This window comes from Petaurus breviceps, unplaced genomic scaffold (genome assembly GCF_028583685.1).
Source record: "Petaurus breviceps papuanus isolate PSGF00001 unplaced genomic scaffold, PetGlider_PUasm1.0 90919, whole genome shotgun sequence".
Lineage (NCBI taxonomy): Eukaryota > Metazoa > Chordata > Mammalia > Diprotodontia > Petauridae > Petaurus > Petaurus breviceps.
The window spans coordinates 17686471-17700142 of record NW_027187378.1 but is presented as its reverse complement, the minus strand read 5'-3'; positions in this window follow the sequence as shown (position 1 = coordinate 17700142).

The window sequence follows — 13672 nt, the reverse complement described above, 5'->3', positions numbered from 1 at the left end:
TATATATATATATATATATATATATATATATATATATATATATATATATATATATATGAGGGTATATGGGCATATGAATATATATGTGAATGTGTGTATATATGTTTAAAGGTATACATAGATAGAGGGCACAGAACCAATTTAACAGGAAGGGATGATACTTAAAAGTTGAAATTAAGAGGTGAGAGAGGAATATAATGAGAGGAGATGGGGAGAGACAGAATGGGGTAAATTATCTCATATAGAAGAGGCAATGGAAAATAGTTACAATGGAGGGGAAGAATAGAAAGTCAACCTTATTCCCATTGAATTTGGCTTGAGGAGGGAATGAAATACACACTAAATAGGGTATCTCACCCTCCAGGAGAGTAGAGGGGGAAGGGGATGAGAGGGGGGATGATGGAAGGGAGGGCAGGCTGGGGGGAAGGGAATTTGGAAGCACCCACCTTTGAAAAGGCAGGGGATAGGGGCAGCCAGGTGGCTCAGCGAGTAAGAGCACCGGCTCCAGTGTCACGATGACCTGGATCAAATCCGAGCTCAGATACTCAGCACCACACCCAGAAATAATAACTGGCCGTGTAACCTTGAGCAAGTTACTTAACCCCGATTGCTTAAAAAAAAAGAAAGAAAGAAAAGGCAGGGGATCAAAGTAGAGAATAGAACAAGTGGGAGGTGGGATAGGAGGGAGGGAAATATAGTTAGTCTTTTACAATATATCTACTATGTTATTGTTTTGTATTAGCCACACATGTACAACCTATACTGAACTGCTTATCTTCCCATTAAGGGTGGGTGACAAGGGAGGAAGCAAATAAATCTGGAATTCAAATTAAAATCAAATATTCAAATATATATATATATATTATTATTATTAATACTATTTTACATGTAATTCAGAAATAAATATACAGGCACTGGGGCATAGAGATCCACTGGAAAATTCAAAAGGGGTATGGGAGAAAATTTGGGAGAGAGCAGATTGGAGGAGGGTGTATCATGTGGGACTGCTATTTTGGGGCAATGGTGATGGTAATGCCAAAAGAAAGGCAACTTCCCAGGTTCAAAATACCAGCATAGATGCTCTCTATTTTATTCAGTAACAAACCCAGAACAGAGAAGATCAAAACATGACATCATTCAAAATACAGCATTTACTAAGTGTGATTAAATAATCTCCAAGTACTACCCCACCCCAGGATCTTCCAATCATTCAATCAATTACAAAGTCCCTGTTCTAAATACTACTCCATCCCTAGGCTATACCTTAATTAAGTCCACCACAAAACCCCTCTTCTCAAATGGAGATTAGTTTCCAAACATAGGTAAAGTACCTTCATTTGTCAATCACAGCACAATAAGGTCAAAAGTTCCCCACCCCCTGGATCACAATTGAATCTACCCCAGAGTTACATCAAGTTTAAACACAGCACTTAATACCCAAATGGAGATCTTTTCTTCATCTTGACACGAGGCAAGTTCTCAGCAATCTTAGTTCCTGGAGAGACAAGGCTTAGCAAGGCCATAAGATACATTGCCAGTCCCTTCATGAATTTATCCTCTGTCTGTAGAACAGCCCTAGAACCCCTGAACACATTAGCAAAGCCCTCTCCCAGGATTTCTGTAAACATACAACAAGAAAATCCTTCTTCAGGGCTTCTGAACCAACAGAAAGGCTCCCAGACCCCTGTAACAACAGCACTGTCCTTCACCAGTGGACAGTATTCATTCTGTCTGCCGGACAGTCTCCAGACCCCTGCAACAACAGTACTGTCCCTCACCAGTGGACAGTATTCACTCTCTGTCTGCAGGACAGTCTCAGGGCTTCTTAGCGAACAGCCAGGTTCCAGGACTTCTTCAACAAAAGGACTGTCTTTCACCAGTGGACAAATCTGGCAAAATAACATCAAAACAGACAGACAAAGTACCAGCAAAACAGCCATGTCTCCTCAGTCCTTGGCAGCTCAGGGGGGCAGGTCTCAAAAGTCCAGGGCAATTCAAAGCGGCCACCAGCAATTCTCTTAGTCTCTCTCTCTCCACGAGGTGCTGCTTCCAAAAAGATCTTCCGCCTCTCTCTAGTGTCTCTCCAAATCTACATCACCAGCTCCTCCCAGTTCAGGACTTTCTTTTCACATCAACAAGCCCATCCCACAGGTGGGATTAACAAACTCTGGGTTTTAACACAATCAATTTGAAAACCAAGCCAATACAGGGGAATCTTTAATTGCCATTACTATCACAAATGGGTAGGGGAAAAATGGGGAGAAAATTTGCAACTCAAAATCTGGCAGAAATGAATGATGTAAATCAGAAGTTAATAAAGCATTTGAAAAAAAAATGATGTTCTGAGGTCTCTTCCAAGCACTTGCATATCTATGATTTTAGACCTATTGCCTTATCTGTGATTATTTGCCAAGAAATGCAGGGCAGTTGTAGCAGCAAGCACCCCAGCATCCCCAGGGTGACTGCCAATACAGGTTCTTAGGTCTGCTTTTCTAAAGGAAAGCAACTCAAAATGGATTAACAAGCTTGCTTTAATCAATCAAACATATATCATTTACCCAGTTCAGGGGAAAAAGCTCAGCACCCTGAACTTCAGAGTATACAGAGGTTACAATCATAAGTTACAAGAACATTTCAGCAGACAGGCTTCCAAACTGCCCAACCATTAGATAGATCCATATCTAATGCCACTTACCAGAGAGAGAAGCAACAACATCTGGGTTTTCAAAGCTGGGGGGCTCTCAACAATGGCTGTCCAGAGTCTCATCTGGTCAAATCACACAACACTTCTCAAAGTGAGTCCCAAAGGAAAGCCTCCCATCAGGGTTTATATTGCCTTCTCCTGGCTCAGAGAATGTAACAACATTCTTGACCCACTGGCCAATCATAAAGTATCTCCTGAAAATTAAGCCTCTCACCACAAGCTCCAGGTTCACTTAACCTAGGGGCAGGGAAGATCTTTAAATTTGCATTCCTGTAACAGCATTGTAAATACTGTTGCCCATTCCATACAACAGGCCACCTCTTGAAAATATTTGGATTAAGAAGCCAGTGAGGTTCATAAAACACACCTGTGTAACTTGAATTTTCTTAGATGACTTTAATAGATCTCTCCAGAGTAATTTGTGGATTTTAGATTTCAGAACTACAAATTAAGCTAAATAGTAGGAAAGAAAATCAACATTTTGGAGTTGGCAACTCATTAATTTGAGCAATTTGATTGTTTTTTAAAGGCAGAGAAAAATCTAAAGAACACTGTATTAGGAGTTAGAATAACTGATTGTTGACTAGCTGTGTGAACTCAGCAACACTTAACCTGTTTCCTCATTTTTAAAATGAATATAATAACCAACCATGATTGTTCTGAGGACCAGATGATGTTAAAAATATTATAGATCTAGCCTATAGCTAACATTTATATAAGATTTAAGGATTTACAACATTTTACAAAATTTGATCCTCATAATCACCCTGTGAGATAAATGCTATTATTATCCTCATTTTACATATGAAGAAATTGAGGCCAAAAGATTACCTGACTTGCCCAAGGTTGAATAACTGATAAATATATAAGGCAGTTTTAGAACTCGTCTTCTTGATTCCAAGTATGGTACTCTATACCACTGTATCACCTAGCCCCCTATTCCAGACTTCTTAAATTTTTTTCTACTCCTGACTCATTTTAGCAGCAATCTTTGGTGTTGTGTGGCTTGAGTAGTGCAAAGTGTGCATGCATTGTGCTCAGAACCAAGGCTGCAGTGAAGTTGTGACATGTAACACCATCAAGCTCTGCCAGGAACACTTCGGATTCGTTAAATTTGTGGTCATTGCAAGTTCAGAAACTTTTTACTGTTGCCAAATTGGTCCCAACCCACAGTTTAAGAAGTGCTGTATATCCCTATTATGATGCCTCAACAGAAAACAGTGGATATACAGTGTTATTTTTTAAACTGTAAACTGTTTACATGGAAATACAAACACATACTCACACACATGCTCTTGTACATGTAAACAACACAACAAAAACAGCAAGAAGATCTAGAAAGAGAAGTTCCATTTATAATAATTGTAGAAAGTATAAAGCAGCAGAATACATGCTCAAAAGCAGAGTAATTAAATGAAGAAGAAGAAGTACATTAAAAACCTCACTTTTAGTTAATCAGAAAACATCCAGAAATAGTATTTCCTTTCATCTAAAATTCTTTTCAGAGGTTTTCCCTTTAGAAAAATGTGCATACCCTTTGACCCAACTATACACACATACACACACACACATACATATAGACATACTATATATATACATATATATATATATATATCCCCAAAGAAACCAAAGAATTAAACTAATTTCAAGTGGAAATTCTTTCATTTTTAAAATTTATATCATCAGTATCTAGCACAGTGACTGGCATATAGGAAATGCCTAATCTGTTGATTGATTGAAAGATAAAGTGAAAAGACTCATAAATACAAAAAATATTTGTAACAATACTTTTTATTGTATCAGAGAAACTAAGGTGGTACCTATACATTGCTGAACTAATTATAGTAAATTAATGTAATGGAATATTAATGACAAAAATGAAGATTTCAGTAGAAACCTGGGAAGACATATGAATTGATGCAGACTGAAATAAATAAAACCAGGATAACCATTCATACAGTAACAACATTCTAAAGAAAAACCACTTTAAAAACTTAAGAACTCCGAGTAATGCAATCCCCAACCACAACTACAGAGGACTGATGAGAAAGCATGTTTCTCACCCCCTGACTAAGTAGTGTTGAACTCAAGGTTCAGAATTATAGATACATTTTTTAAGCATTGCAAATGCGTGGATTTATTTTGTTTGACCATGCTTATTTGTTTTTGTTTTTCTTTTTAAAGACCCATGTTTCTTTTTTCATTTTAGGAGAAGGGATTGTGGGGGGTGGGGGTGAAGTGGTAAAAATATGTTGTCAAAAAAATAAAATTAATAAAAAGGTCATTGAAATATTTTTAATGCCCAAAAGAAAACTGAATGAAATAAGGGTGTAAGGAAACACAAACAAGATAGTTTTGAAAGGACATGTTTAATTTTTAATGCATAATATTTTCATTTTCATATATAATCCTTTTATTCTTTTCTGCTCTGTACATGGAAATGTCCTCTTTTGGTGGGAAGAGGGCTCATTAAGTTGAGAATTTTCAAAAATGTCCCATTTCACAGGGTTATTAATGAACAAAGTACATGTTAAGTCTATGTAGGTATGAGCTATTGTTATGTGAACTCTTTCATAATCGTAAGTTCAAATACCAGTGGTTGGAAAGGACCTTAGAAATCATGTAAGCCACCCCCTTATTTTCCAGATTTGAAAACTAAGACCCAGAGAAGTGAAATTTTGAAGCTAACAGAGTCTTCATTTACCTATTGTCATTTAAAAAGTCAAGAGTAGCAGCAAGTGTTAGTGCACGCCTGCCATCCTAACTCCCAAGGAAGCTGAGGCTGGTGGGTCACTTTGTTTTCTGGAGTTGTGAACTGCAGTAGGGTTAAAGCCAGTTAAATGTCCTACACATATATGGTGAGCAGAGGACCACCAGGCTCTGGAAAGAAGGAAGGAAGGAAGGAGGGAGTGAAGGAAAGGAAAGAAGGAAGGAAGGAAAGAAGGAAGGAAGGAAGGAAGGAAGGAAGGAAGGAAGGAAGGAAGGAAGGAAGGAAGGAAGGAAGGAAGGGAGGAAGGAAGGAAGGAAGGAAGGAAGGAAGGGAGGAAGGAAGGGACAGAGGGACGGAGGGACGGAGGGATGGAGGGAGGGAAGGGAGGGAGGGAGGGAGGGAGACAGGAAAGGCTGAAGGACTTATTATGTGCTTACTATATGCTAGGTCTTCCCTGGATCACTGCCTTGTTGTGGCAGAGGGGCTCAATGAAACTGAGTTATTCCATGTAGCATACCCAACACAGGCTGGTCATAGTGGAGAGTTCTGACAAAATGTGATCCATTGGAGAAGGAAATGGCAAACCACTCTAGTATCTTACCCAAGAAAACCCCAAGAACAGTATTAAAATGATAAAAGAGATGGCACTGGAAGATAGGCCCCTCAGATCAGAAGGTATCTAACACAAAAGCCCTCAAAGAGATGGGAGTATCAGATCATCTTACTTGTTTGCTGAGGAACCTGTATGTGGGTCAAGAAACAACAATTAGAATCAAACATAGAACAACTGATTGACTTAAGATTGGAAAACGAGTATGACAAGGCTATATATTGTCACCTTATATATCTAACTTATATGCAGAATACATCATGCAAAATGCTAGGCTGGATGAATCAAAAGCTGGAATTAAGATTGCCAAGAGAAATATCAACAGTCTCAAATATGCAGATGATACAACTTTGATGGCAGAAAGTGAAGAAGAATTAAGCCTCTTGATGAGGGTGAAAGAGGAGATTATAACAGCTGGCTTGAAACTTAACATTAAAAAAAAGAAACAAACTAAGATTTTTGACAACTGGTCCCATCACTTCCTAGTAAAGAGAGGGAGAAGAAATGGAGACAGTGTCAGATTTTTATCACCATAGACTGTGACTGCAGTCATCAAATTTAAAGATGCTCCTTGGACGAAAAACTATGGCAAATCTGGACTACTAAAAAGCAGAGACATAATCTTGCCAACAAAGGTCTGTATAGTCAATGATATGGCTTTTCCAGTAGCAATCTATGATTGAGCACTGAACAATTGACACTTTTGAATTGTGGTGACTTTTGAGAGACTTTTGAGAGTCCTTTGGATGATAAGGAGATCAAATCAGTCAATACTTAAAGAAATTTTTTTCAGGATAGTCACTACAAGATCACATACTGAAGCTGAAGCTTAACTTCTTTGTCCAGGTAATGAGGAGATGGGACTCACTGGAAAAGACCTTGAAGTTGGGAAAAATTGAAGGCAAAAGGAAAAGGAGATGGCAGAAGATAAGGTGAATAGATAGTATCGTGGCAACAATGAACAAATTTGGACAGACTTTGAGAGATAGTGGAAGACAGAAGGACCTGGCTGTAATGTCAATCATGGTAGCGTACCTGAGGACTGCTCTGTGAATAATTTTAAGGGTCTAATTGCATAATATAATGAACTCTCTATTTATTCAGCAATAAACTAAAGCATAACATTCATAACAGCATCCTTAAGCAAAACATGTCATATATATTATATAATAACACTCATTGTATCATATGGCACATAGATATACCATTGCATCCTCAAAATCTGGGGTCCCAGGCTAGGATCTCCCCTAGCACAACAACACATCCTAAAGGAGTAGCAGAAAATACAAACATCATCCACCCCTAGGTCACAGTAAGTCACAGTCTCCTCAATCAATACACAGTGTCCAAGTAAAGTCCTCTCTCATCTTTACTCGAGGTTGACTTTGAAGTTTCATAGCTCTTCCTCTGTGGGCTAACTGGTCACTCTCCTGGGTTCATACAGCTCTCACCTGGATTCACACGAAGGCAGCTCTCCTCCTGCTCCATGTCTCAGCTTATGAACTCATAGGGACTGTTCTACTCCAAACTCTTCCTGCTCCTGTCTGACAGCAGGCTCCAGGGGTTCTTGCTGGCACCTTCTGTTTCTAGGAAAATAAAGCTTAACAGGGCTACAACAATATTTATACACATTACTAGCACCATCATTGCAATTCACTTTAACAGCTCTTAAAAGGGGCTTAAGCTAAACCTTCTTCCTGTGGGTGGATCTCTACTCTTCAGCTCAGTGCAATCATAAAGACCAACAGACAGGACTTCTGTATGAGCAATTAACACAAACCAACAGATAGGACTTCCCTCCAAGAAATTAACATAGATCATCAGAGGGAGCACCCACATCACAAGCATTCTTTCTGTTAGGCTTCCCCACAAGCAAGTTTCCCTGACTTGCTCATTCTTGCATCTCTCTCTCAGTTCCGCTTCTGTCTGCTCTCCCTTCTTCCTCCAAGCAATACAATACGTACTGTTTCCAATCAAAGACTCTTGATTCCGTCAAAGGCACTTGACTGGCTAAAACTCAATCCAGAAAAGCAGCAAAAAAAATCCTACTTTGCTTGCTGTTACACTGACATGCTATGGTCCATGGAAGTTGCAAAGAGTTAGATATGACTGAATAGCAACAATGCCAAGGATTGTTGTGAGGACAATGATAAGTGTAACATGCTTAGCACAGTGTCTGACATATAATGAATACTATAAAATGTTTTTTATTATTATTAGACGGGATTTCGTTACAGAATGTTTGTACATGCTCCAATCAGGGAGCAGGGCAGTCTTGTCATACATAATAGTGACATGCCAGAAGCAGAATTCTTAGCCTCTTCCACATAAGTATTGCTTCCTGTTACAATAATGCCCTCTCTTTTCCTTATATTTTAGCATTTTAATAAGAAGCCTAACTTTTTAAATGATATTTAACAACCTAGTGAAGAATAAGAACTCAAATTGGTTGGCAGAGATAAACTGAGTTTATCTCTGGTGACTGGCCAAAGAAGTTATTACAGACAAGAACCTATGCTTAAATCTGAGGCTTGCATATTCACTATATTATTATAAAATGGCAGTAATTAGTCTGAGCAATTTTACATGGGAGCATATCTATGTTGATTTATTAAAAATGGACATTACTTTTTTAGATCTTAGAATCACAAAACTACATTGATATCCATTTAGAGTCATGAGGAGAAAGGGTTCAGAATCATGACCGTTAAGAGCTGAAGAGAAATACAATTAATAAATTTATTTATTAGACTTTATGTTTATGGATTTTTTAAAACTTGTGAAGGCTAGTCATTTGAATCTCTTTCCTTTCTTAGAGTCATTATTGACTATTGATAAATGGTAGAGAAAATGTCCCCAATATATTTGCATTTTATGTTTTTAGTGACATTGCTCAGTCAAAATGCATTAGCTGACATTTTCACTGAGTGCTTATTACATTTATGGCATACTAGGTGCTGTTTGGAGACACACAAAAGTAAAAGATACCTTTTCTCTTGTAGGATCAAAATCTTATGTTATATATGAGAAACTTGAGCTCTAGAGACGTTAATTGACAGGTGTGACCCAAGATCACACAGCTAGTGAGTTTCAGAGGAGCATTTGAATCTACGTTTTCCTAAGTCCAGCTTTAGTACACTGTTATTGATATATATGTGCCTGGGGACCGAAGTCACACATGAATAGATAAATATTACAGGGCCTCAGAAAAGGAAGAAATCTCTGTTATTGGATGGTCAGGGAAGGCTTCACAGGGATAACTTGACCTTGTCCTTGAAGAATGGAAAGAATTCAAACAGAGAGGAGGGTACACAACTTTCAGGCAAAGTGATAAAGAATAGTATGTGCAAAGGTTTGAAGGAAATGGTATACAAATGAACATATATACTAAAAAATAAAGCATAAGTTTTATACAAAGCTTCACAATAGAACTATAAGTAGGACTCTGAATGGTGAATTTATGATTAATCTTCCCTACTTTGTACATGAGATGCTAATAGCTATATATTTCTTTTTAATATTTAAGTAGACAATTTGTAAAACTTCAAAAAACACATAGTAGGATTTTCAAAGTCCTTGGGAAAATTTACTGTGAAAATGCTCTGTTTTCCAGTTGTTTTATGACATATCTTTAATGAACAGTGAAGGAACTGTTCACTCCTATGTAATATAATCTATAATTTTGATGCAGGGTAAAATTTTCTTCTAGGGATTCAATAAGAGAAACATTTTTGCTTGTTTATTGTTTTGTTTTGTTTTCCATTATGAGGAGGCTCCCGAATTTCCTTTTCTGATCAGTTTACCTCTTGTTCAAGTGGTAGTGGGGGAAAGAGGTTTAAGCTACTTCTTTAAGGTCCTGCAGCTTTTTAATACTTCATAATGGCCTATGGTGGTGCAGTGGATAGAGTGCTGGGCCTGGAGTCAGGAAGACTCAGCTTCATGAGTTTAAATCCAGCCTCAGATACTTACTAGCTATGTGACCCTGAGCAAGTCACTTAACCCTGTTTGCCTCAGTTCCTCATCTGTAAAATAAATTGGAGAAGGAAATGGCAAACCCCTTTGGTATCTTTGCCAAGAAAACCCAAATGAGGTCACAAAGAGTTGAACATGACTGAACAGCAAAAATGGCCTCACAGCCATGACAATAGATATACATTATAAGTGGTGTATGCAATAGGAAGCACAATGGCCTAGGAGTTATTAAACCTGAATTTCATTCTTGGTTCTTCTATTAATAAATCATGTGACCTTGGGCAAGTCATTGGGCATTTCTAGGTCTTAGCTTCCTGTCAGTTTTATTTAATAAAATGATGAGGTGAGATTTGATGAATTGTAAGACCCTTAGCAACTTTCATCTTTTATAGGGGGGGTTAATAAGTTGAGGTTCTAATCAATGTGATGGATGATTTAAGCATAGGAATCTAGTATAGAAATAGATTTGTGTGAATTCATAGGACCTTTTCCCTCTTCTTTGATTTCTTTGGGATATAAGACTTCAAAGGACCTTTGTCTTTGGGATAAAAGTATGTTTAATTTAGCAGCTTTGGGGTCAGAGTTCTAAATTACATTCCATAATGACTACAATCTGATGGGGGGTGGTATAGAATTATTATAAATATTTTATATAGAATTTAAATATAATTATTATAAATATTATATATAGAATTATGGTAAAATTATTTTAATTTTTATTTCTCCAATTATTTGTTTTTTGGAGCATTAATTTTTTCATATAGCATTAGATAGCTTGGATTTCTTCCTTTGAGAAGTTGTGTCTGATTCTTCAGGACCCCTTTTGGAGTTTTCTTGGCAAAGTTACTGGAGCAGTTTGCCATTTCCTTCTCCAGATAATTTTACAGATGAAGATATTGAGGCAAATAGGATTAAGACTTGCCCAAGGTCACACAACTAGAAAGTGTCTGAGGCTGGATTTAAACTCAGGTCTTCTTGACTCCAGGCCCAGTTCTCTATCCATTCTACCACCTAGCTGCCAATAGCAACAGCAAGAAGCTTGGATTTCTTTGAGAACTAACTGTTCTTATCTTTTGACTCATTATCAATTGTTCCCTATCATTTTATAGATAAAAAAAAACAAACACTTAAGGTCCACTATTGAAAAATAATTTGTCCAAAATCTAAACATTTAAAAAGATTCCAGGCTAGTCTTTAAATAATTTGCTTTCTGAAATATTGTCATAATTACCTAGATCTTGAAATATCCTCCTCCCTCACTGACTATGCCCTTACTTGGACACAGCATATAGTATTTGAAGGCTCTTCTCAGGTTCCACCTACTTAATAAAGTCTTTCCATTTACACAGCCCACCTAAATCTCTTCATCCTAAGTACTTCAAATTCTATTTGTCACTTTATTACTTAGTTCTCAGTGTCTTCTCCTCATTATCATTTCTAACAACACATTAGAATTCCATAACATTCATATACAATTACTTGGTAGTGAAGTGGCAGAATGGAGAGAGCACTTAGCCTGGAGTTAGGAAGCCCTGAGTTCACCAGCCTCAGACAATTACTAGCTGTGTGATCCGAGTTATTTAACCTGTTTGCCTCAGTTTTCTCATCTGTGAAATGGGAATAATAATAGTATCTACTTCCCAGAGTTGTTTTGAGGCTCAGATGAGATATTTATAAAGCACTTAGCACAGTGCCTGACATATAATGGGTTCTCTATAAATATTAGCTATGATTCTGTTATATAACACTCAAGTCTTATCCCCCCACACACACTCCCTCATTTTACAGAGGAAGAAGCTCAGTTTAAGAGAAGTTATTTGCCAAATGTATCACTACTAGTAAGTGTCTAAGGCAAGATCTCAATTCAGATCTCCTTTATTCTAAGCTCACTGCTTTCTCTACTATACCACCTAGCAAAGGATGAGAAAGCTCCTCCTAAAATTATGAAGCAGAGATACCTCCAATATAATTTTGTCCAATTATATAATACTGCCATGTCTTTAAAGATTTCAACTGTATTGTTAATCCCAATCCTAAAGATTTATTAATTCAATTTGAGAGTTCTTAAAAAAGTAAAGTAAATGTAATCTTTCTCCACTTAACTATGTCATATCCAATAGGGTCAACATTACACACACACACACACACACACACACACACACACACACACACATATATATATATATATATATATATATATATATATATATACATTTTAAATTTTAAATTTTATTTGCCAGGTTCTCTCCCTCACCTTCCCATCTCTTATCCATTGAGAAGGTGAGAAAAACCAAGCCCATAGTATAAATTCAATACACAACAAATTTCAAACAATAGAGAGAAGGAAAGATGGACAGGAAGGAAGGGATGAAGGAAGGAAAGAAAGAAAGGGATGATGAAAGGAAGGAAGGAAAGGAAGGAAGAAAGAAGGAAAGAAAGAGAAAATAAAGGAGAGAAGGAGGGAGTGATGAAGAAAGAAGGAAAAATTTCAGAACTAGAAAGTACCTTAGAGATCATCTAGAATGATTCTCCCACTAACTATAAGGTAAAATTCCCTAGAGAGTTAAATATAATGCTATACATACAGTAGGCACATAATAAATTGAAACCATCTTGAAGCGAGGGAAGAGGTAGCTCAATATCATGGAGTGAATGCTGGCCTCTGGAGTCAAGAAGGCTTGGATTCATAGTTCTATCTCTGACACCTTCTGATTGTGTGACACTGGTCAAACCCTTTAATTTCCCAGTGATTTGGGAAGTCTGGCACTCTCTAAGTTGGTAAGTTACAAAACACTGGGATTTCCTAAGACAGTAAATTGCGAAACATATTTACATATTTGTAGATACATATTGGGGGAAGAAATTGCAGGGCCACGGTACTCCTTCTTGGACACTTCCTAACCCTTCCACCAGAGGTTCTTGAGAGCAGAGATGCATGACAGTGTAGGTTTATAGGGCTTCTCTCTGTCCCATTTCCTTCCTCCTATTCCTCACTCACACCTATATACACACAGATTTTAGGATCTGATTAAGCAATCTTATACAGGCAAAAGTTGTTTTAAGCCAACCCAATATATAAACATCTGAATTTGCCTAAAAGACCAATGGAGAAAAGTTGTGAGAAAATAGGGAGGAATCACTTAATTACTTTGTAAAATGATTTAACTCTCCAACTCTCTTGGAACACTGAAATTAGGATTCACTTTACATAATTAGTTGACACACAATCCTTTCCACAATATTTCTGTCGCATGGTGCAAAGCATAATGGATTTCTATTGCTAAAACTGTACTTGTAAAAAGAGAGCTTCAGTAATGTGAATCATATATCTGACATGTTTCATCAACAAGCTTAGAAATGACTGACTTTTAACCTTTTGAAAAAAGTATTTATATATCAATACAATTTTAGCCATAGGTTCACATCTGCACCTTCTGGAAAATAATGCTAGGCTTAGGCAGCTCCTGGAACCAGTTGCCTCATCTCGAAGTTGGTATCAGACCAGAGATGAAATGAGCATCTGGTTGTAAAAACTGAATCCCCATGGCTCTTTGGCAGCCGTGAAGACAGACCTGATTTAAGCATCCTTAATTCTGCAAACACAGGATTAATCATATTTTAAATCAACAATGGCTGTTTGGCTGTGCAGGAGCTAACAGTGATTGTTTGCTCTGAG